The sequence below is a fragment of the Sapajus apella genome, unplaced genomic scaffold (genome assembly GCF_009761245.1).
Source record: "Sapajus apella isolate SASKATOON/1434 unplaced genomic scaffold, GSC_monkey_1.0 scaffold80, whole genome shotgun sequence".
NCBI classification, from domain to species: Eukaryota; Metazoa; Chordata; class Mammalia; order Primates; family Cebidae; genus Sapajus; species Sapajus apella.
In genome coordinates this window covers 3,993,864-4,018,137 of record NW_022437020.1, presented here as the reverse complement: position 1 = coordinate 4,018,137, position 24,274 = coordinate 3,993,864, and the positions used below count along the sequence as shown (strand labels likewise).

Below are 24,274 nucleotides of genomic sequence, written 5' to 3'. Positions count from 1 at the left end.
CAACAAGAGAATAACTTTCTTTTTCAGGAGGAGGAAAAATGTGCAGGAGGTATGGCTCTAGAAGGTCTCCACTCAAGTTCAATTTAACTAATCTAAACACGATCCAATTTGTTTCCTTGTGATTTAATTTTTTAGCCTGAGAAACAAACCCATTCCAAGCTCTTTACAAAAGTATTTCCCATTAAGTATCAAGACAGACAACAAATAGCCCCACTTTTAATTTTCACTTACTTCACATGTGCTATTTTCTCATTATAATGTCATCAGCATGTAGAAGGATTTCCCAAGGCAATGATGATCTATGTGTACGTAATTCAGGCTTTATTGAAATTTTAACCTCATTTGGTCAAACTCCAGTTTGTAAGAAGTAGAGTCAGGATAGCAACCCAGGCAATCTCTCTCCAGAGGCCACGTCTGTAAAGACTGGGCTGGACCATGAGCTAAGGCAGGCTTTCCCAACAATGGCACTGCTGACATTATGGACCAAATAATTGTTGTGGGGTTCTGTCTTGTGCATTATAGGATGTTTAACAGTGTCATTACCCTCTACACAATAGATGTCAGTAGCAAACCCCTGCAGACATTTCCAAATGTCTCCAGGGTAGGAGTGACAACCGTGCATGTGGTGAAAACCACTGGGCTGGGGTACCCACCGGAAACTGAGAGCAAGCATTATACATAGGTGGACTATTAAACCATTCCAATTAACATCTATGCATCTGACTTTTATAATTCACCATTCTTTTAGATGGCCTAATCAATGCAATAAAATAAAACAAAACACATGTACATCAAATCTACCATTATTTGTAGCTGTGAATTCATTTGCAAAGAAGACATTCCTTTCTGATGGCTTCTATCTTATCTTGGAAGAGTTTTAAGAGAAGTCATTTACTGAAGTCAATGAGGAGGAAAAAGCATGGATGGGCGTTCTAGGGAGAAATAAAAATATGTGTCTTAGGGAGAGTGAGAGCATGCTGAGAGACAAAACAGCATGATTATGGGTTGCATTCATTTATGGTTGAGGCTGATGATCATGAAGTATTCATATTTTTATTTCCAAAAAAAACTGTAGCAGAGATTTTGGTCAGCTTCTCACCAATGGCCTACCAATATCCTCCAAGTGGGCTCCTACTCCCTCTCCATAGCAAGCACTTTTATTCCAGTTATGTGAAAACTACCAGCTGCTATCTTTTCCTAGACTGCAAATAAAAATTAATTCAGAAATATATAAAGTTTTATACAATGTAATGTTAAGAATATGTAAATAAATAAGGTAATTTTTGGAAAGTTTGTCAGTATATATCAAAGAGAAGAATGTTCCTACCATTGTCTCAACAATTCAGTTTCTAGGAAATTTTCCTAAAGTAATAATTGTGCAAGAACAAAAAGATATAATCAGCAGCATTGCTATAGTATTAAAAAATTGGAAACAATTTAAATATTCTCCCTAGGGTATCAGTTAAGTAAATATCAGTGCACACATGCAGTGGTCTCTGATACTGCATTAAAAATAATATTGATAATGTATTATTGAATAAAAAATTGCAGGTTATAGGCAAGCATTCATGGTGTAATCTTATTCGTAAAATACTATAGGAAGATAGGTATTTCTTTAAGGCTATTTTTGTTTGTTTTTTTTCAAAGACAGGGTCTTAGTCTGTCACCATGGCTGGAGTGCAGTGGCCTAATCACAACTCACTGAAACATCAAATTCCTGGGCTCAAAAAATCCTCTTGCCTCAGCACCTAGATAGAATAACTGAGATGCAAGCATGCGCCACATGCATAGCTACTTTTTTACATTTTTTTGTAGCGATCAGGTCTCATTATGTTGCCCAGGCCAGTCTTAAACTCTTACCCTTAAGTGATTCTCCTGATTTGGCCTCCCCAAATGCTTGAATTACAGGCATAAGCTACAGTGCTTAGCCATCTTTAAGACTATTTTTCAACTATTTATCAAAGTATTACCTATGATTATGTCTAGGCAGTGGTATTTGGATAACTTTCATGGTTTTTTTTTTTTTTTTTTTTTTTTGGACTTTTTGGATCATTAGTCTTTTCTACATAGAGCATACTTTTTTTTTGATAAAACAGCAAAATGGTTTCCAAAAGCATGAAAATGGTCAAATGACTGACATTGACAGTCAGTGCTGAAGACAAAATGCTTTGATAAACTAAGTATCAAAAACTTTGAGTTAGATCCCTCCTCTTTGAGATGACTAAGTCTATTTTATACAGAAGAAGGCTGACTCACAGGGTCTGGCCTAAAAGCAGAAGCTGATGTGCTCTGCATATGTATTTAGTCTGCAAAGCCATCATTCTTATTGAAAACTCTACAGCTTATTTAGCAAAAACAAATAATAATATTCAACTCTGCAACTCTGCAGCCACAGTCAAGACCTGTCTGTGTGTTCATTTTTCTAGTATATGGCCTCCGCTTGGCTGCCTCGCCCAGAGGCCTGGTACCTTCTGACCTGCTCACTAGTATTGGCCAGTTGGCTGCTTGGCATCTTTCCCAGCAGTCATTGCTCTCCAAGCACAACATCTATCATTGCTCCAGTCAGAAAGATGACATCTACCTGATGGGTGGGCAGAAGCGTCTTCTCTTACCATATGCTAGGAATTGTCAGGGGCTGTTCACGCCAAGACTGGCTACTTTTAGTGCCAGGAAACAGGCCTTTTCCAAAGCCTGCCAAAAAAAATACAAATAAAAATTTAAAAAACCAATTTTCACATATCAAATTTTGAGTTGAGTAGTTGTGTAACAAGTGATGCAGAACAGAGAATTATGGACATTTTTCTGGCGTCGACACATGCAACACAGAAGAGAAGAGCAGTTCTCATCTGTGAAATAAGAGTGAGAACAAAAAATCTCTGACCTACATAAATATGAAGTTTAGACCTAGCCTCAGGCAGAGACAGTGGGTGGCTCACCTATCCAGTGTCAGTTAATGAACATCAAAATGCCCACCTAGGTTGGAAGCTGCAGTTCTCACCATATGAGTCATTCTTTGGGATTAAAGCGTTCTCTGATGAAGGGTCCTGTTGAGTCCCTATCTGCTCTTTGGGGGTACAGAACAATGTTAAGCCACTGTCTCCAATTACCATATTTGTGCAGATTACCTGATTAGATATAGTAGATAAGTATATTTTAATGAAATCATGCAAAATCAGGAAATATTGGGGGCACCTGGTGCCACTGTTTGCTGTTGAATAGAGACTTCTGCGCCATCAGAGAACACGACAAGGACACAGGCCTGCGATTCTCAGGACCATATCCAAAGAGAAATTCAGAAGAGAGGAAGGAATTACAGTCCTGTCAAAGATAAAATAGAAGAATGGCCCAAGCACAGTTTGGGGACTCAGTCTGGCAAGACCCCCTGAGCTAAGCTTGGGACACTGTCAGAACAGAGGGAAAAAACCCAGCTGAGAGGTGCTAGGAGAGTGAAAGGCAGAGAAAGAATGAACCTCAAATCCAAGGAGCAAGAGTGGGGAATGCAAGAGGCTGCTGCATGGGCAGAAGATAATTGGCCCACAGAGAATGGGGAAGACGCAGGGGTGGATACGGTCAGGCAGTTCAGGCGCAAGTCCCAGGACTCAGTCAAGGAGTTTTTTCTGTTGCCCTTGAGCATGCGCTCCAGGACAGGCAAAGCTGCTTTCACACACCCATCAACTTCACAGGCTGCTACAGGACCCCCAAACCTCATTTTAACTTACAGCAGTCTCATCAGATCAGGTCTTCAACAGTAGCCGAAGCTTTCCGCTCCTGGGGTTTCTGTTTGCTTTGTGTTTCCACCTGGTTGTGCCCATCCAGCCAACTTTTTACAAGAGCATGTGTGTGCAAGTGTATAGGAGGACATGCTTGTGTATACGTATTTGTAAAATGTATTGCTAATTGTTCCCATGACAAGATTTTGCTCTCAAAACATACTTTGATGCTTTTATGTATGCCTTTCTTGGTTATTTGGCCATTGTTATAGGATGACCAAAACAGAGTGATATGGTTTGGCTGTATCCCCACCCAAATCTCATCTGGAATTGTAGCTCCCACAATTTCCACATGTCGTGGGAGGGACCTGGTGGAAGGTAACTGAATCATGGGGGCAGGTCTTCCCTGTGCTGTTCTCATGATAGTTTCATGAAATCTGATGGCTTTTTAGTTTAGTTTTGTTTTTTGAGGATTCTCACTCTGTCATGAGGCTGGAGTGCAGTGATGCAATCTTGGCTCACTGTAACCTCTGTCTTCCAGGTTCAAGTGATTCTTCTGCCTCAGCCTCCCAAGTAGCTGGGAATTACAGGTGCCCACCAGCATGCCCAGCTGATTTTCGTATTTTTAGTAGAGACCAGGGTTTCACCATCTTGGTCAGGATGGTCTTGATCTTTTGACCTCATGATTCACCCTCCTCAGACTCCCAAAGTGCTGGGATTATAGGGATGAGCCACCATACTCGGCATCTGATGGTTTTTTAGGAGAGTTTCCCTGCACAAGCTCTCTCTTGTCTGCCACCATGACTTTTACCTTCTGCCATGATTGTGAGGACTCCCCACCCATGTGGAATTATGAGTTCACTAAACCTTTTTCTTTACCAATTACCCAGTCTTGGGTTTGTCTCTGTCAGCGGCCTGAAAATGGACTGATATGCAGAGCTACAGTCAAAGGCAACACGCTCTATAACACTTAGTCCTAACCTTTGTGGGAAGTTAGAAGTATTCTAAAACTTTCTTTCTTATTCTGGGAAGCTTAGAACTTAGTAATTCTGCTAACCAGAAGCCATTAAGGGGAGAAAAATCAACAGAAAAATCCCTATTTTCTAGTAGCCCTGGTGTTAGACCCATGTTTCAATCCTGGTTAGCAGTTTGCTAGCTTGATATCTCTATGTATTTCAGGGTTCTTATCCATACATCAGGGAAAATAACAGAACACAACTTGTAGAAATAGTGCTTAAAAGAGCATTACCTATCATTTGACTACTTTTTTTTTTTTTTTTTTTTTGGTCTTCTAATGTAGCAAGAGGCAGTTAAACAGAATTTAAAGACAAATAAAGATAGTAACAAACCATGTTTATGGTATGAATACCAAAAACATGGTTTCATACCATAAACATGGTTTCTATGAGTCAATAAAAAATGATTAAAGAATATGAACAGGTAATTCTCAAAAGAGTATATAAATAACCCCCAAATCCAAGAAATGACATTTCTTTAAAAAATAAGAAAAATGCAATGGAAACATAATCACATTTTTTCCCCTAAGTTGGTAAAGCTTTAAAAATTTGATTTTATCCAAGTTGGCCAGTGGAGTGGGACACAGGGTATCCCCAACAGTGTGGGGGAAAATATAAATCACTGTGACTATAAAAGCAATGTTATTATTTTTTAAATTGACAGACTGAACATATTTGTGTAGTACCATAAGGTGTTTCCATACATACTTTTTGTCATATAATTATTCAGTCAGGTTAGTGGATCCCATCACCTCATGCATTTATTTCTTTGTGGTGAGAACATTCAGAAGCCTCTCTTCTAGCTATTTGGTAACATACAATATTTTGCTATTAACCATCATCAACCTATTGTGCAACAGAACACCAGAACTTATTTCTCCTGTCTAATTGTAACTTTCTACCCATTGACGAACTTCTCCCTATCCTCCCCTCCACACTGTCTTCCACAGTTTCTGGTTCTTACTGTTCTACTCTTTGCTTCTATGATAACTTTTTTTTTTCTTAGATCCCCCATATGAGTGAGATAATGTGGTATTTGTCTTTATATGTCTGGCTTATTTCACTTAACATGATGTTCTCAATGTTCATAATGGTGTTGCAAATAACATGACTTCATTTCTTTTTATGGCTGAATGGTATTCTATTGTGTATTTATACATTATTTTCTTTATTCATTCCTTCATTGTTAGACATTTAGGTTGATTCCATACTCTTGCTATTGTAAATAGTGCTACGATAAACATGAGTGTGTGGATATATCTTTAACATACAGATTTCATTACCTTTGGAATATATACCTAGTAAAGGGATTGCTATGTCAGATGGCAGTTCTATTTTTAAATTTTTGAGGACCTCCATACTGTTTTCCATAATGAATGTACTAGTTTACAATCCTGCCAACAGCCTGTAAGTGATTTCTTTCTTCCACATCCTCTACAACATAGTGAGGTGGTATTCTATTGTGGTTTTAATGTGCATTTTCCTAGTAATTTGTGACATCGAACTGATGGCCTTCTATGTCGTATTTTGAGAAATATTTATTAAGTTCTTTTTCCCATTTTTTAATCAGGTTATTTGTGGTGTTTGCTGTCTTTATGTTCTGGATATAACCCCTTGTCAGATGTATAGTTTGAAAATATTTTCTCCCCATTCTGTAGATTGTCTTTCATTCTGTTACTGGTTTCTTTTCCTGTGCAAAACGTTTTTTCCTTATGTTTTTCTTCTAATAGTCTTATAGTCTAGGGCATGACATTTAAGTCTTTAATCTATTTGGAGTTGATTTTTGGTTACAGTGAATGTCGGGAACTAGTCTTACTATTCGGTGTATGTATATACAATTGTCCCAGCATCATTCATTGAAGAGACTGTCTTTTTCTGCATTTCTGAATGCATTGTGTGTTTTTAGCACCTTTGTTGAAAACCAGTTGTCTGTAGGTGTGTTAATTTATTTTTGCGTTCTCTGTTTTATTCCATTTTTTTTTATGCCAGTACCATGTTGTTTGTGTAATGTATTTTGAAACCAGGTAATGTAATGCCTCTAGCTTTCTTCTTCTTGCTCAGAATTGATTTGGATATTTAGGGTCTTTTGGGGTTCCCAATTTTGGGATTGGTTTTCTATTTCTGTAAAGATTTTTTATTTCTGCGAGACATTGGTATTTTGATAAGAATTGCATTAAATCTGTAGATTGCTTTAGTAAGTAATAGGCATTTTAACAATATCAGTTATTCCAATCAATGAATATGGAATTCTTTCGGTTTATTTATGTCCTCTTCAATTTCTTTTGTTAAAGTTTTATAGTTTTCGGTGTAGAGCTTTTCCTCCTTATTGGTTAAATTTATTCCTAGTTATCTTTGTTTTGTAGCTATTTTAAGTAAAATTGTTTTCATGATATTTTTAACAGACACTTTGCTATTAGTACGTAGAAACCCCACTGATTTTTGTATGTTGATTTTGTATCAAACAAACATTCTTATATGCACATCTTTGTGCACTGAGTATTGAATCAGAATAAATTCAGAAAGTTTGCCAAAAAAAAAAAAAAGAAGAAGAATAAGAAAGACCCATCTGTGTGCTCTCTTAAAGAAACCTATCTCACATGTAATGATAGCCATAGGCTCAAAGCAGAGGTATGGAAAAAGAACTATCAAGCAAACGGAAAACAAATAGAGCAGTGGTTGCTATTCTAATTCCAAACAAAACATATTTTAAACTAACAATGATCAAAAAGGACAGGAAGGGCACAACATAGTGATAAAGGGTTCAAGTCAATAAGAAAACTTTATCCTAAATATATATACAGCTAAGACACATACACCAAGATTCACAAAACAAGTTCTTAAAGATCTACATGGAGGCTAGATAACCACACAATAATAGGGGAATATGTCAATACCCCACTGACAGTATCAGACACATCCTCAAGACAGAAACTAATAAAGATATCTGGGGCCTAAACTTGACAGTGGATTAAATGGACCTAACAGATGTCTACAGAACATTACACCCAACCAAAACAGAATACACGAGCTTATCATGTGTACATGACACATAATCTAAAATTCACTACATGCACAACCATAAAGCAATTCTTAGTAAATACATATATAAAAACATACTAACTACACTCAAAGATCACAGCAAGATTAAAAAAATAAATCAATACAAGAAGATGCCTCTCAGCCATGATTACATGAAAATTAAACAAACTGCTTCTGAATGACTTTTGGGTAAACAACAAGATTAAGGCAGAAATCAAAAAATTCTTATAAAGTAAAGAAAACAAAGGTAAAACATACCAGAAGCTCTGGAACACAGCTAAAGCAGTGTCAAGAGGGAAATTCATAGAGCTAAATGCTCATATAAAAAAGGCAGAAAAGTCTTAAATTAACAACCTAGCATGACACCTAGAGAAGCTAAGAAAACAATAGCAAACCAAACCAACCCCAAAGCTTGCAATTCTGGTGAATGATCTCTACAAGAGATTACAAAGAAGAAAAGAAATAACCAAAATCAGAGCTGAATTGAATGAAACTGAGATGCACATGACCATTTAAAAGATAAATGAACCCAAAAGTTGGGTTTTAGAAATAATGAATAAAATTGATAGACCACCAGGTAGACTAATAAAGAAAAACAGAGAAAATAAAAATAAACATAATCAGAAATGACAAAGAGTATATTACCATCTACCCCATAGAAATACCAAAAAAAACTTCAGAGACTATTATCTACACCTCTATGTATATGAAAAAGAAAACCTAGAATAAATGAAATCATTTTATTTGTGTATTTTGAACCAACCTTGCATCCAGGAATAAAGCCTATTGGAAAAAGAAAATGAAGTCAAATTATCTTTCTTCACAGATGATATAATTTTATATATAAAAATCCCAATGAAATCATTTCTTCTCCCAAAATTAAACCAAAAAGGAATTGAAACCCTGAAAGGATGAATAATGAGTTCTAAAATTGAATCAGTTGGGGGGGAAAAAAAAAAAAAAAAAACCCTGCCAACTAGAGGCTGGGCATGGTGGCTCACACCTGTAATCCCAGCACTTTGGGAGGCCAAGGTGGGTGGTCACCTGAAGTCAAGTCAAGAGTTCAAGACCAGGCTGGTCAACATGGTGAAAACCCTGTCTCTACTAAAAATACAAAAATTAGCTGGGCATGGTGGCGGGCTCTTGTAATTCTTAGCTACTTGGGAGGCTGAGGCAGGAGAATCACTTGAACTCAGGAGGTGGAGGTTGCAGTGAGCCAAGATCACACCACTGCACTCAGCCTGGGCAACAAGAGCAAAACTCTGTCTGAAAACAAACAAAACCCGACAAACTAGAAAAAGCCCTGGACCAGAAGAATTCACAGCTGAATTCTCAGAGACATATAAAGAACCAATACTATATAAAGTACTAATACTATATAAACTATTTTTAAAAATCGAGGAGTAGGGACTCCTCCCTAAGTCATTTTATGAGGCCAGTATAATTCTGATACCAAAACCTGGAAGAGACACAACAAAAAGAAAATATCAAGACGATGTACTCGATGAACAGAGATGCAAACATTCTCAACAAATACTAGGAAACTGAATCCAGGAGAACATCAAAGAGCTAACCCAACACAATCAAGAAGGCTTTATTCCTGGGATGCAAGTTTGGTTCAAAATACACAAATCAATTTATGTGATTTATCACATAAAATGAACTAAAAAAAAATCACACATTTCAATAGATGCAGAAAAGGCTTTTGATAAAATTCAACATTATTTCATATTAAAAAACCACAGTAAACTAGGAATCAGAGGAGAAGACCTCAGAATAATAAGAACCATCTATGACCAATATCATAATGTGCAAAAGCTAGAATCACTTCTTTTGAAAAGCCAGAGTAAGACAAGGATGCCCACTCTCACCACGCCTATTCAACATAGTACTGGAAGTCCTAACCAAAACAATCAGGCAAGAGAAGGAAATAAAAGGCATCCAAATAGGGAGAGAGAAAGTCAAATTATCTCTCTTCACAGATAATATAATTTTATACATAAAAAAACCCAATAATCTCTGCTTAAAGGTTTCTAGATCTGATAAACAACTTCAACAGTTTCAGGTTGCAAAATCAAGGAAGAAATGCAGTAGCATTTCTGTACACCAATAACATCCAAGCTGACGGCAAAATCAAGAATGCAATCACATTCACAATAGCCACTAAGAGAATAAAATATCTAGAAATACAGCTAACCAAGAAAGTGAATTATCTTTACAATGAGAATTACAAAACACTGTTGAAAGAAACCAGAGATGACACAAACAAATTGGAAAACGTTCTATGCTCATGGATAGGAAGAATTATTATTATTTAAATGTCCATACTGTCCAAAGCAACTTGTGGATTTAATGCTATCCCTATAAAACTACCAATAATATTTTTCACAGAATTATTTAAAAAGTATTCTAAAATAATATGCAACCAAAAAGAAGCCTGAGTAGCCAAGGCAATCCTAAACAAAAAAGAACAAAGCTGGAAGCATCAAAATATTTGGCTTCACACTATACTATAAGGCTATAGTAATCAAAACCAGCACAATAATGTTACAAAAAAACGCACACATTCAGCAATAGAATAGGTTAGAAAACCCAGAAAGAAAGCCACACACTTCTATAGCCATCTTATCTTTGACAAAGTTGGCAAAAACAAGCAATGAGGAAAAACTCCCTGTTGAATAAATGTTACTGGGATAGCTAGCTAGCTATATGCAGAAGATTGAAACTGGATCCTTTCTCCCACCATATGCAAAAATAAACTCAACATGGACTACAGATCTTAAGTGTAAAAACAAAAACTGTAAAAACCCCAGGAGAAAACCTTGGTAATATTATTCTTGACATAGACCTTGACAAGGATTTCATGAAGAAGTTTCCAAAAGCAATTGCAACAAAAACAAAAAAATGACAAGTGGGATCTAATTCAAAAAAGTGCTGTTGCACAGCAAAAGAAACTATCAATGGAGAAAACAGACAACCTACAGAATAGAGAAAAATATTTTCAAACTATGCATCTGACAAAGGTCTAATATTCAGAATCTACAAGGAATTTAAACAAATTATCACACATAAAACAACACAATTAAAAATGGGGAAGAGACATGAGTAGACTCTTCTGAAAAGAAGACACACACATGGCCAGCAAGCATGTGAAAAAATGACAACATCGCTAATCACCAGAGAAATGCAAATCAAAACCAGAATGATATACCACTGCACATTAGTCAGAATGGATATTCCAAAATAAAACACAGATGCCCATGAGGCTTCAGAGAAAAGGAAATGCATGTACACTGCTGGTGGGAACATAAATTAGTTCAGGCACTGTGGAAAGCAGTTTGGAGATTTCACAAAGAACTTAAAACAGAAATACCATTCAACCCAGTAATCCCATTACTGGGTACATAACTAAAGGAATATAAATTGTTGTACCATAAAGACTCATGAACACATACGCCCATTGTAGCATTATGTACAGTAGCAAAGACACTGAATCAACATAGATGCCATCAGTGGTGGACAGGACAGAGAAAATGTTGTACATATACACCATGGAATACTATGCAGCCATAAAAAAGTATAAAATTATGTCCTTTGGAGCAACATGGTGGAGCTAGAGGCCAGTAACCTCAGTGGATTAATACAGAAACAGAAAAACAAATACTGCATGTTCTAACTTATAAATGGAAGCTCAACACTGAGTACACCTGGCCAAAAGAAGGGGAAAATAGGCACTTTGTCCTACTTGAGGGTGAAGAGTGGGAGGAGGATGAGAATTAAAAAACTACCTATCAGGCATTATGCTTCTTAACTTGGTGATGAAATAATATGCACTCAAAATCCCCATGGTGTACAATTTACCCATTTAACAAATCTGTACCTGTATCCCCTGAACCAAAAACAAAAGTTGGGAAGAAAAAATCAATTATTTTTTTTTTTAAATTTTTTGGTGGGTCTCTATTTTGTTTATATCTGCTCTGACTTTTATTATTTCCTTCCTTCTACCAAGTTTGGATTTGTTTGTTCTTGTTTTCTTAATTTCTTGAGATTAATAGGTTATTTATTAGAAATCTTGTGTTTTCTTTGATGTAGGTTTTTATTGCCATAAGCTTCCCTCCTAGAACTGCTTTTGCTGTGTTTTAGTATAATGTGTTTCTATATGCCTGAAATTTATTTTTTAAGTTACCTTTTTATTTCTTCATTGATCTATTGGTTGTTGAGGAGCATGTTATTTAATTTATAAGTATTTGTAAAGCTTCTGAAGTTTTTCTTGTTAATTTCTAATTTTATACTACTGTGTATCATAAAAATATATACTTGATATAATCTCCTTAATAAATTTGTTAGGACTTGTTAGGGGCATAGCATGTGATCTATTCTGAAGAATTTTCTACGTGTAGTTAAGAAGAATGTGTATTCTCTAGTTGTTGGATAAAACATTCTGTAAATGTCTGTTAGAACTATTTGGTCTATGAAGTTTCAGTTTGGTTTCTCTGTTGTTTTTCATCTGAATATGTTGATTGTTGAAAGTAGGGTGTTGAAATCACCTGCTATTATTGTATTGCTCTATCTTCTTTTAGAGTGAATAATATTTACTTTATATATTTTGGTGCTCCAGTGTTGGGTGCATACATATTTAGAATTGTTGTGCCCTCTCACTAAATGGATCCCTTTATTGTTATGTAATGACCTTCTTTTTTCTTAACAATTTTTGACTTAAAGACTTTATCTGATAAAATTGTAGCTACTACTACTTGCTTCTGATTTTCATTTTCATGAAATATCTTCCTTTACTCTTTTACTCTCATTCCATCTTTGTCTTTAATAGTGAAGTGTGTTTCTATTAGTCAGTATATATTTGGATTTTTTTTTATTCACTCAGCCACTCTGTCTTTTAATGGGAGAATTTAAATAATTACATTGATGATTGTTACTAATATACAAGGACTTAACTCTTGCCATTTTGTTATTTGTTTTCTGATTGCTTGGTAGATCTTTTGTTTCTTTTTCTCTTGTTGCTTACCTCTTTTGTTCGGTGCTTTTCTGTGGTGCAAAGCTTTATTTCCTTTTCCTTTTTCATTTTCTGTATCTGCTGTAATTTCTTTATTTGTGATTTGCATGGGGCTAACATGAAGAGTCTTGTAGTTACAATTGATTAATTTAAACTAATGGTAACATTGTTTGCTTAAAAATACTTTAGACTTTATCCCCCCACACAATTGATACTTTTATTGCCTCAATTTACTTCTTTTTGTATTGTATGTTTCTTAACTACTAATTATAGCTATTGTTTTTGATTATTTTGTCTTTAAAGACTCCATATTAGAGGATTGAAAGATTTACATAATACCTTTACAACACTGGAATATTCTGAGTTTGATTAATGAACTTACCTTTGCTGCTGAGTTTTAAACTTCCTGTGTTTTCATGACAGAAATTATTGTCATTTTATTTTGAGTTGTAATACTCCTTTAACCATTTCTTGTAAATCCAGCATAATAGTGATAAATTCCTTCATTGTTTGCTTGACTGTGAAGGTCTATTTATCCTTCATTTTTAAAGAATATCTTTACTGAAAATAATATTCTTGGTGAAAATTTTTTTCCTTCAGCATTTTGAATATATCAAACCATTCTTTCCTGGCTTACATAATTTCTTCTAAAAAATCTGCTCATGTTCAGTTGGAGATTCTCTTATATGTAATTTGATGTGTTTCTCTTTCAGCTTCTAGAATTCTTTTTGTTTTTTGCTTTTGACATTTTTATTATACTGTGCCTTGGAGAGAATCTTTTTGCACTGAATCTGCTGGGAACCTATGAACTTCTTGGATCTGGATATCCATATATCTCTTAATACTTTGAAAGTTTTTAACTAATACTTTGTTACATAATTTTTCTGTGTCACTATTGATCTCTTTCTGGCACACTTAAGTTGCAAAGATTTGTTTGCTTAACTCCATCCCTTGAGTCCCATAGGCTTTCTTCATTCTTCTTCATTCTTAAGTCTTTTTTTCTCCTCTGAGTTATATCAAAAATCCTATATTAAAGTTCAAAATATTATTTTTTCAACTTGAACTAAGTTGTGGTTGAAACTCGTAATTTATTTTTTATTTTATTCATGAATTCTTTAGTTCCAAGGTTTCTATTGGGTTATTTTTTAATATAATATCTATCTTTATTGAATTTCTCATTGAGATTATAAATTGTTTTTCTTATTATTTATCTTTTATCTTTTTTTCTTTAAGATCACTCTTTTGCATTTTTTTTCTGCATTTTGTAAATGTCCCTTTCTTTGGGGTCTGTCACTGGAGACTTACTGTGTTCCTTTGTGAGTCTCATGGTTTCTTGTTTTTCATGTTTTCTGTGTCCCTTTATTGATACCTGTACAGCTAGTGGAATAGTTGCATTCTTTAATTTTATGGACTAGCTTTCATAGGAAGAAACATTTTCCCTATGGGTTGATGGGTTCTACCGTATCAGTAGGATGTGGTGCATTAATTTTGATTCTGGGTAGATTCAGTTGCATGGACTTCATGCAGTTTCTTCTGCTATAAATCTTTCTCACCAGTGTGTTGTCTCAGTAGTCTAAGCTGAAGAAGTTTGTGATAACAATAGCATTATTTTACTGTAGGGGAGGACACTTGACTGATTATTGGGCTAAACATGATGAACCAGACCACTCTATGGCAGTCTGCCAAGGGGTCAGGATCAGCTCTTGGGTTGGCCAGGAGTGCATGCAGGCTTATCAGGCTGGCTGTGCTGCATGGGTATGCACAGGCGAGGTTGGCCAATCAACTTTAAAGGAGCTTCCCTGCTGTGCATATCTGGCTGTTTCCTGGAGGTAGTGGGGTGCCACATGGGTTTGAACATTGTAGTTTTGTTTGTTTCATCTGCCCTAGGCTCTAAGCAGCAAGATTTATTGTAGCAGGTACTCATGTTAAAATTATGTTATGGTGGCAGAGACTCAAGGATGAAGAGAGGCAATGGCTACTGGTCCCCAGTGCAAGACACACTCTGGCAATAGGTTCAGTTTCAAGATTACAGCATGCCATTACAGCTTAGATCACAGGAGCGAGGAATGCCCAAGGCAGGCTTCTACGCAGGCAATGCAGTTGTGGAAACTTCAGGCTACTCCAAACTAGATTCCAGACCTGTCAGAATTAGAGGACTCTCCTGTAGCAAGGATTGCTGGCATTTGAGGTAAAAATGAGGACTGCAGGGGATCTCTAGCTTACCTTTCTCCATAAGAAAAAGTCTCCCCCGACTTTGAGCTAATCCCAGCAGGGGAGATAGTATAGCAGAGGCAAAATAACTTTCTTCCCTCTCCATGATGCTGTCATGGTTGTCTAGGATCCACAGGGATTTTGCTGGTTTCCTTGTGCTCTCTAGCATACTGCCTCAGTAACTTCAGTCAAATCAAAATACTGGTTTTGGTTTCTTTTTTGTGAGGGAGGGTGAGTGCCAGCAAGTCAGCCATCTTGCTCAGCAATTCATCACTGTGACTTTTGGATGGGCTATTAAGCAGTGGCTTTCCAGTGTTAACATATACATATTCATTTGCCCATAATTTTGAATGGCAGAGGTGAGAAACATTAGTGAATACCCATAAAATATAAATGCGTGTATTTATTGCAGAATTGTTGCCTAGCAAAAAAAGAAATGCTATCAAAATGTTCATCTGTAATGGACTATTTAATAAATTGTGGTACAGTATAATAATAACCATTGACAGTAATGAAGTTGATGTATATGTACTAATAGAAAATGTAAGTTGCAAAAATGGTTTTACTTGTAAACATTGCTTCTTTATTTGTGTTTATTGGAAGTGATAGTGGAATATGTCTTTGTGCATTTTTATCAGTGTGCTTTGCTCTAAGGAAGGTTTAGAGAAGCAATATATGTCCAAGCTGGGGTCTCCAGAAACTTTGTGGACCATAAGTTATAGCTGACTGAGCTATTTGTCAAAAAGCCTTCAGGGAGTGGTGAAAAAAGCCATAGACACTTGCATCCTGCAAATAGGATTTCAAAATTTAGCTTTCCAACTCTCATATGAGATTTGGACAATGTTATTTTATGGACCTCAATGTTTTTTAATCTGATCTTGCAGACTTGCCATAGGAATGAAATAAAATTATATTTATAAATCATAGATCATACAGTGTATTCTCAGTAAACACCATCATCATTTTTGATGTATGGAAATGCATCATATTTATCTCGGTAAAATTTTAGGCAGCATAAAAAGATGATTTTTTTTGGCTTTGGTCTGGAATAATAACTAGTAGTGAGTAATGTCAACATACATTATGCTAATTAGAAGCTCTAATTGCCTATTCTCTTGACTTACAATTTAAGGAAAAGAGTAAACTACTGCTTAATGGAAATGGTTAATGGAACCAATCTCTCAAATTTGTGGAACAAATCTCTCAAATGTTGAGGGGAAACAAAGCAATAGGTTTGTAGTGATAGTCACCCTAAGCTTTGCTCAACAGGGCGTACTATGTGGCCTTTGCTTAGTCTCCTGCAGCCTTTGCATTAGCAATTTGCACAGAACGAGAGAAGGCACTTCCCAACTCTATGAGACAAACACATCTTTTGAGTTTTGAATCTGAAAACACACTGATAAATGTGATTTTCCTCCCCCTATGCGGAAGGTAGTACCAAAGTGTTAGAAATCCAGGCTAAAGGATTATTTCAATACCCTCTTGAGGTAAAAAACCTTTAATCATAAGAAAAGCCTATTTTGTATTACTCAGCAGTTTATTTTTTCACATGAAAAATTCTTCCCACTTACCTCATCATCTTCCCCTGCCCCACCTAACATGCTTATTCTCTATGTTCTTATTTACTCAGACATGCATACATATCACAAAATGCTGTTTGATTCTAAATAAAAGGACAATTCTGCAGAAATGCAGAGAGTATCTTTTGGTAAAATGACTTTGAGGTCAGTTTTCGGGGTCCCTCGGTTTTTATATGCAATCTAGCCACATTTTCTCTCTCTGCTTTGCTTGCTTAACTTACTAGAAACTTGGGCACAATTTTGCTGGTGTTGGCAGTTTTAAGGTATGGATTCGTGGAGGCTATTTACAAGATGCCAAGGGATGTCAAATCAAGAACGTGTTTTTTATTCCATGGTCCTTCCTTGACAGCAGAAATACTCTGCAGATTATCAGATCCATTTGCTGATATTAAAATCTTTTTTAAAAATCCACTATAGGTTTTGGATGAGATGAATTTTAATGTTTTCTCGTGCTGAAACTGACAAAAAAAAATCCCTTAAACATTTAAAGAGAGGAAATGGGAGCTTTACATTTCAATGCAAAGACAGCTCATTTCATTTACTTAAACACTTCACAATTACTTTCTTGCCAAAAAAGTCAGCTTTTTATTTTATTTTTTTAAAGGAATAGCACTCTGCAGACATTCTAAACACCGAGCAGAACTAATGGCAACTTGGTTATAGCTATTCTGAATTTGTCAGTATTTGCTTTGCCCAAGTTATGATATTTTAAGGGCTGATTCAAGATTCTCTTGTCTCATAAAATGTTAATATTTTTTCTCACTAAAACAATTATTAAATTACCTACCATTTTTAGGGACAATGCAGAGTCATCAAACGTGAGTGAAGATTAGAAAAGAGGGAGTCTGTGTTTCACAAAGCTTTCCTCACATTGTTCGGTTTTTCTTTTCTTTTTTTTAATCTGGCCTCTGCTGTAAGATGCTATGCCATGCTTTTCAAATTGTTGCTTCCCAGTCCGTTTTAGTTCCTCCAAAACTCTCTAAAACCACCACCATGCATCCTTTCTATTAATTACCCAGGACTATAGCACAGGCCTTCCCAACTTGGAAGTCAATCAAGGTGTGTAAGCGTTACAGTGATAATGTTGTATTGGACCGAGCGTAGAAAGTTAGCACCAAGACAAAAGTATGCCAGATTGCAGGGTCATTTATTATGCCGGCGACCACAGAGGACTCACGTCTCTCCAACCTGTGGCGTCAAAAGGAGGGTGCCAAGACTTTTTATACCCGAAAAACCACCTTGGGAGTGAGGGTGAGGAGCGGGGATGGGGATGAAAAGGTTTTGAACATTCCAAGGTCTAGGGGATTCTGTGATTCACCTCCTGGGCGGAGACGAGGGCGGGGGTCTCCGGACATTCCAAGGTCCAGGGGATTCTGTAATTCACCTCCTGGGTGGAGACGAGGGCGGGTGTCTCCGGACATTCCAAGGGCCAGGGGACTTTTGTCATTCTGTTTGTTACTTCAGTGGTTTACAGAAGTCAAGATAAGCATTTGTTTACACACAGATCTTAGTTATCCTGGGCTGCTTATTTTAGTTATTACTAAATAACTAAAGCAAAGGCTAGTAATTCTGGCACAATATCACAATAAGACTGCGCTGGGCTCTACGCTCCCATATGCTAGTCACAGCTAGCTCAACCCTATAGTTCTGGGTACGTGACACATTCTGCCTGCCTGCTCAGTATTTTCTCTGGGTCTTTGACTTAGTCACAGTCTACAGCCACTGCTCTTGTTTGTCATTACCTCTGAGGATTTGTTTCCTTAACATAACCAGTCCCTTCTAGTTGGTGTTCAATAAATATTTGAGTGGGTAAATGAATGAATGAATAAATGAGGTGTTGCCAGTGCCTCATTAGACTCCAGAAAAGGATGAGAAAAAAATTCCACTAATAACAGTAACCACCACTCACATTTTATTCCTGATTTTTTTTCTTTAACATTATTGATTTAATTGACCAACTAATATATATTTGTTGGATACAGTAAATATGTATTAGTTTGTCAATTAAAATAAATAATGTTAAAGATGATTTATGTATACATTGTAGAACTATTAAAACAAACTAATAACATATATATCACCATACATGCTTATTTCTTTATGGTGAAAACATTTAAAATCTACTATTTTAGTAATGTTGAAATATATACTACATTATTGATAACTATAGTAACCATGCTGTGCAACAGATGACCAAAATGTTTTCTTCCTAACTGAAACTTACACCTATTAATGAAAATCTCCCCTTCCCTCATCCGTTGCTCCACATCCCGCCCCTGCCTCTGGTAACCACCATTTTACCAACTACTTCTATGAATTCAACTTTTATAGACTGTACATATTAAAGATCACATCTTATTGATATCTCTTTCCAGACCAGTAAACACTACAAGAAGTCTGGATACTCCTTTTAGTATTTCACACTAAAAAAGGCTCCCTCATTCCCTGGATCCTCCTGCAAGAAGATAGGAACTCATTCCCCAGGACCCTGGTTCTCTCTGTTCGTCACGGTCAGGAAAATTAACTGGAGTATTTGAGATGATGAAAACTTATTTTTTTTCCCCTCTAAGCAATGCAGCCACACTCACTGGCATCACGTCTCCCAGCTTCAGCAGCTCCATAGGCTCTGACGAACTCTTAAACACACTGCAACAAATGAACCAAAGTCCATTTGAACAATAAAGTAGCATCTAGGGGTGGGTGCCTGTGACTGCTGAAGCCCCAATGGGTGTGCTACAGTTGTCTTTTAGCTCTGCTGTCTGCAGATGGCTTAAGTGTTAACCAGCTCAGTGCCCTCTTGGTACCAGGTTCTTGCTAGGCATCCAGGCAGAATCGGGTCACATGCAGACTTGAAGGACTGTGAATAGAGAGGTTTTATTGAGTGGTGGAGATGACTGTCAGCGGGATGGATGGGGAACTGGAAAGGGGATGGAATGGGAAAATGATCTTCCCATGGAGTTTGGCTGTCCAGCACCTGACCTCTCTGACTGTCCCCAGACAAACTCCTCTTGACAAACAACTCTTGATACTCCTTCTCTTCTCTGTCTGTCACATTGTTCTACACCCCCTTTGCTCTTCTGTTTATCTGCCCATGGAGCCTTGGGTTTGGGATTTACGTGGGTCAGGATTGTGGGGCATGGCAGGCCAAAGGGCAACTTTTGGGTGTGAAAACAGGAATGCCTATTCCCATTTAGGGCCACTAGTTTCCAGGCTTGAGGTTGAGGCCTTGGCCAGGGTTCCACATTATTCTACCCAGTATTTCCCTGTCTCCTGTCCAAATCAGCTGGATCTACTTGGATACTTTTCAGACAAAGGGAAGACCTTGTTTTCCTGAAGCAGTTTAAGTTCGAGTATGGGCCCCTTCACAGACTTTCAGTTTGTGTCTTTCCCCACAGTGGGGCATTACTTTGGGTGGAGGTCTGGCAGGAGTATGAGAGATTTTAAGCTGGAAATTCTTGACTTTTTTTCCTTTTTAAATTAGAGTGATTTGAAAGATTGTACATCATCTTTCCTAGAGTTATGCAGAGGATGTGATTTTCAAGTACAGTCTATTTTTCTTTATTATTTTGTCTGTTTTGTAGTGTATCAAGGAGGCATGGAGTAGGCTGCCACCACTGCCTTCAGCCACCCTTAAGTCAGATTTTCTTTTATTTAAATTGAATGTTCATTGTCTTGCCATTTGGCTGCTGTCCTTTTCTCATTGTTCTAATGATATGGTCATTGCTCTAGTGCCTTTTATGACTTTTCAGGTGGTAGAAAGACTGGATCTAGGAATAAAATTTTGTCATCATGTTATGTCCTCATCAGTGCAATTATCTCACACACATAAAGCTTTTTAAAAAGCACACGTACGTTTCAGTTCACTTGATCCTCACATAACCATGATGAAGTATTTACTGTCTTTAGTGTACTAATAAAAAACAAACAAAACCCCCCAATACCTAAAATGGCTGTCTTCCCTAACTTACACAGTCAATGTCAAGGCCAAGAATGTCAAAGTCCAGTGTCCCTTTTACTCAAGTTATGAGAAAAAAATACAAATAACATATAAAAATAAACATGCTATAGGTGTAGAAACAATTAGTAAGGCATCTATTGTTTAAAATCTTTACAAAGTTTAATTAGGGAATATGTATTTTTTTGTTGTTGTTCTTTTAAGTTCTGGGATACATGTGCAGATCTTGCAGGACTGTTACATAGGTATACACATGCAATGGTGGTTTGCTGCCTCTATCCCCCCATCACCAACATTAGGTATTTCTCCTTCCTCAATCTCCCCGCCTCCTGCTTTCCCTCCCCTAGTCCCCCATACCCTAACAGACCCCAGTGTGTGATGTTCCCCTCCCTGTGTTGATGTGTTCTCTTTGTTTAACACCCACTTATGAATGAGAACATGTGGTGTTCAGTTTTCTGTTCTTGTGTCAGTTTGCTGAGAAGGATGGTGTTTCCAGCTTCATCCATGTCACTGCAAAGGACATGAACTCATCCTTTTTTATGGCTGCATAGTATTCCATGGCATATTTGTGCCACATTTTCTTTATCCAGTCTATCATTGATGGGCATTTGGGTTGGTTCCAAGTATTTGCTATTGTAAACAGTGCCACAATGAACATATGTGTGCATGTGTCTTTATAATAGAACGATTTATAATCCTTTGGGTATATATCCAGTAATAGGATTGCTGGGTCAAATGGCATTTCTATTTCTAGATCCTTGAGGAATAGCCACATTGTCTTCCACAATGGTTGAACTAATTTACACTCCCACCAAGAGTGTAAAAGCATTCTTATTGCTACACATCCTCTCCAGCATCTGTCTCCAGATTTTTTAATAATTGCCATTTTAACTGGCATGAGATGGTATCTCAATGTGGTTTTGATTTGCATTTCTCTAATGACCAGTGATGATAAGCATATTTTCATGTTTGTTGGCCACATAAATGTCTTCTTTTAAAAAGTGTCTGTTCGGGCCGGGCGCGGTGGCTCAAGCCTGTAATCCCAGCACTTTGGGAGGCCGAGGCAGGTGGATCACGAGGTCAAGAGATCGAGACCATCCTGGTCAACATGGTGAAACCCCGTCTCTACTAAAAATACAAAAAATTAGCTGGGCATGGTGGTGCGTGCCTGTAATCCCAGCCACTCAGGAGGCTGAGGCAGGAGAATTGCCTGAACCCAGGAGGCGGAGGTTGCGGTGAGCCGAGATCGCGCCATTGCACTCCAGCCTGGGTAACAAGAGTGAAACTCTGTCTCAAAAAAAATACAAAAAAAAAAAAAAGTGTCTGTTCATATCCTTTGCCCAGTTTTTGATGGTTTTTTTTTTTCTTGTATATTTGTTTTAGTTCTTTGTAGATTCTGGATATTAGCCTTTAGTCAGATGGTTATATTGCAAACATTTTTTCCCATTCTGTTCACTCTAATGAGAGTTTCCTTTGCTGCGCAGAAGCTCTTAAATTTAATTAGATCACATTTGTCTATTTTGGCTTTTGTTGCCATTGCTTTTGGAGTTTTAGTCATGAAGTCCTTGCCTGTGCCTATGTCCTGAATGGTATTGCCTAGGTTTTCTTATAGGATTTTTACAGTGTTAGGTCTTATGTTTAAATCTTTAATCCATCTGGAATTAATTTTTGTATAAGATGTAAGGAAGGGGTCTAGTTTCAGCTTTCTGCAGGTAGCTAGCCAGTTTTCCCAACACCATTTATTAAGCAGAGAATACTTTCCCCATTGCTTGTTTTTGTCAGGTTTGTCAAAGATCAGATGGTTGTAGATGTGTGGCATTACTTCTGAGGCCCCTGTTCTGTTCCATTGGTCTGGAACAGACCATCTGTTTTGGTACCAGTACCATGCTGTTTTGATTACTGTAGCCTTGTACTGTAGTTTGAAGTCAGGTAGCATGATGCCTCCAGCTTTCTTCTTTTTGCTTAGGATTGTCTTGCCTATGTGGGCTCTTTTGGTTCCATATGAACTTTAAGGTGTTTTTTTCCAGTTCTGTGAAGAAGGTTAATGGTAGTTTGATGGGGATAGCATTGAATCTATAAATTACTTTGGGCAGTATGGCCATTTTCACGATATTGATTCTTCCTAACCATGAACATGGAATGTTTTTTCATCTGTTTGTGTCCTCTCTTATTTCCTTTAGCAGTGATTTATAGTTCCCCTTGAATAGGTCCTTCAGGTCATTTGTTAGTTGTATTCCTAGGTATTTTATTCTCTGTAGCAATTGTGAATCAGCGTTCACTCATGATTTGGCTCTCTGTTTGTCTATTGTTGGTGTATAGGAATGCTTGTGATTTTTGCATATTGATTTTGTATCCTGAGACTTTGCTGAGATGGATGGGGAACTGGAAAAGGGGATGGAGTGGGAAGATGCTCCATTATATGCTTATCATCTTAAGGATATTTTGGGCTGAGACAATGGGGTCTTCTAAATATACAATCATGTCATCTGCAAATAGAGACAATTTTACTTCCTCTTTTCCTAACCGAATACCCTTTATTTCTTTTTCTTGCCTAAAGAATTTCCAATACTATGTTGAATAGGAATGGTGAGAGAGGGTACTCTTGTCTAGTGCCAGTTTTCAATGGGAATGCTTCCAGTTTGTGCCCTTTCAGTATGATATTGGCTGTGGGTTTGTCATAAATAGCTTTTATTATTTTTAGATGCGCTCCATCAATACCTAATTTATTAAGCACTTTTAGCATAAAGAGCTGTTGAATTTTTTCAAGGCCTTCTCTGTATCTATTGAAATAATCATGTGATCTGTGTCTTTGGTTCTGTTTATGTGATGGATTACGTTTATAGATTTGTGTATGTTAAACAAGCACTGCATGGCCGCAATGAAGCCTACTTGACCGTGACGAATAAGCTTTTTGATGTGCTAGTGCATTTGGTTTGCCAGTATGTTATTGAAGATCACTGCATCGATGTTCATCACGGATATTGGCCTGAAATTTTTTTTTTTTTTTTTTTTTTTTTTTGTGTTTCTGCCACGTTTTGGTATTAGGATGATGTTGGTCTCATAAAGTGAATTAGGGAGGATTCCCTCTTTTTGTATTGTTTGGAATAGTTTCAGAAGGAATGGTATCAGCTACTTTTTGTACGTCTGGTAGAATTTGGCTGTGAACCTGTCTGGATCTGGACTTTTTTTGGTTGGTAGGCTATTAGTTGCTGCTTCAACTTCAGACCTTGTAATTGGTCTGTTCTAGGATTCAACTTCTTTCTGGTTTAGTCTTGGGAGGGTGTAAGTGTCCAGGAATTTGTCCATTTCTTGTAGATTTACTGGTTTATGTGCATAGAGTTGTTTGTAGTAATCTCTGATGGTAGTTTGTATTTCTGTGGAATTGGTGGCGATAGCCACTTTATCATTTTTTATTACATGTATTTGATTCTTTTTTATTAGCCTGATTAGTGGTCTATTTTGTTTATCTTTAAAAAAAAAACAGCTCCTGGATTTACTTATTTTTTGAAGGGTTTTCTGTGTGTCTATCTCCTTCAGCTCTGCTCTAATCTTAGTTATTTCTTGTCTTCTGCTAGCTTTTGAATTTGTTTGAATATTGCTCCTCTAGGTCTTTTAATTGTGACAATAGGGTGTCTATTTTAGATCTTTCCTCGCTTCTCATGTGGGCATTTAGTGCTATAAATTTCTCCATAGACACATTCTCTATAAATATGTCCCTGAGATTCTGGTACATTGTGTCTCATTCTCATTGG

The 24,274-nt window shown here is 36.9% G+C and overlaps 2 long non-coding RNA genes across 2 annotated transcripts; both read right to left on the bottom strand.

Moving 5' to 3' along the window:
* Positions 1–4,517: 4,517 nt before the first annotated feature.
* On the bottom strand, positions 4,518–10,040 carry LOC116533176. Its single transcript, XR_004261129.1, has 3 exons — positions 10,029–10,040; positions 5,834–5,837; positions 4,518–4,625 (listed from the first exon to the last, which is right to left on the bottom strand). It is a non-coding gene; the product is annotated as an uncharacterized LOC116533176 (long non-coding RNA).
* On the bottom strand, positions 6,720–7,966 carry LOC116533177. The gene is made up of 2 exons (XR_004261130.1): positions 7,289–7,966; positions 6,720–6,996 (listed from the first exon to the last, which is right to left on the bottom strand). It is a non-coding gene; the product is annotated as an uncharacterized LOC116533177 (long non-coding RNA).
* Positions 10,041–24,274: the final 14,234 nt, after the last annotated feature.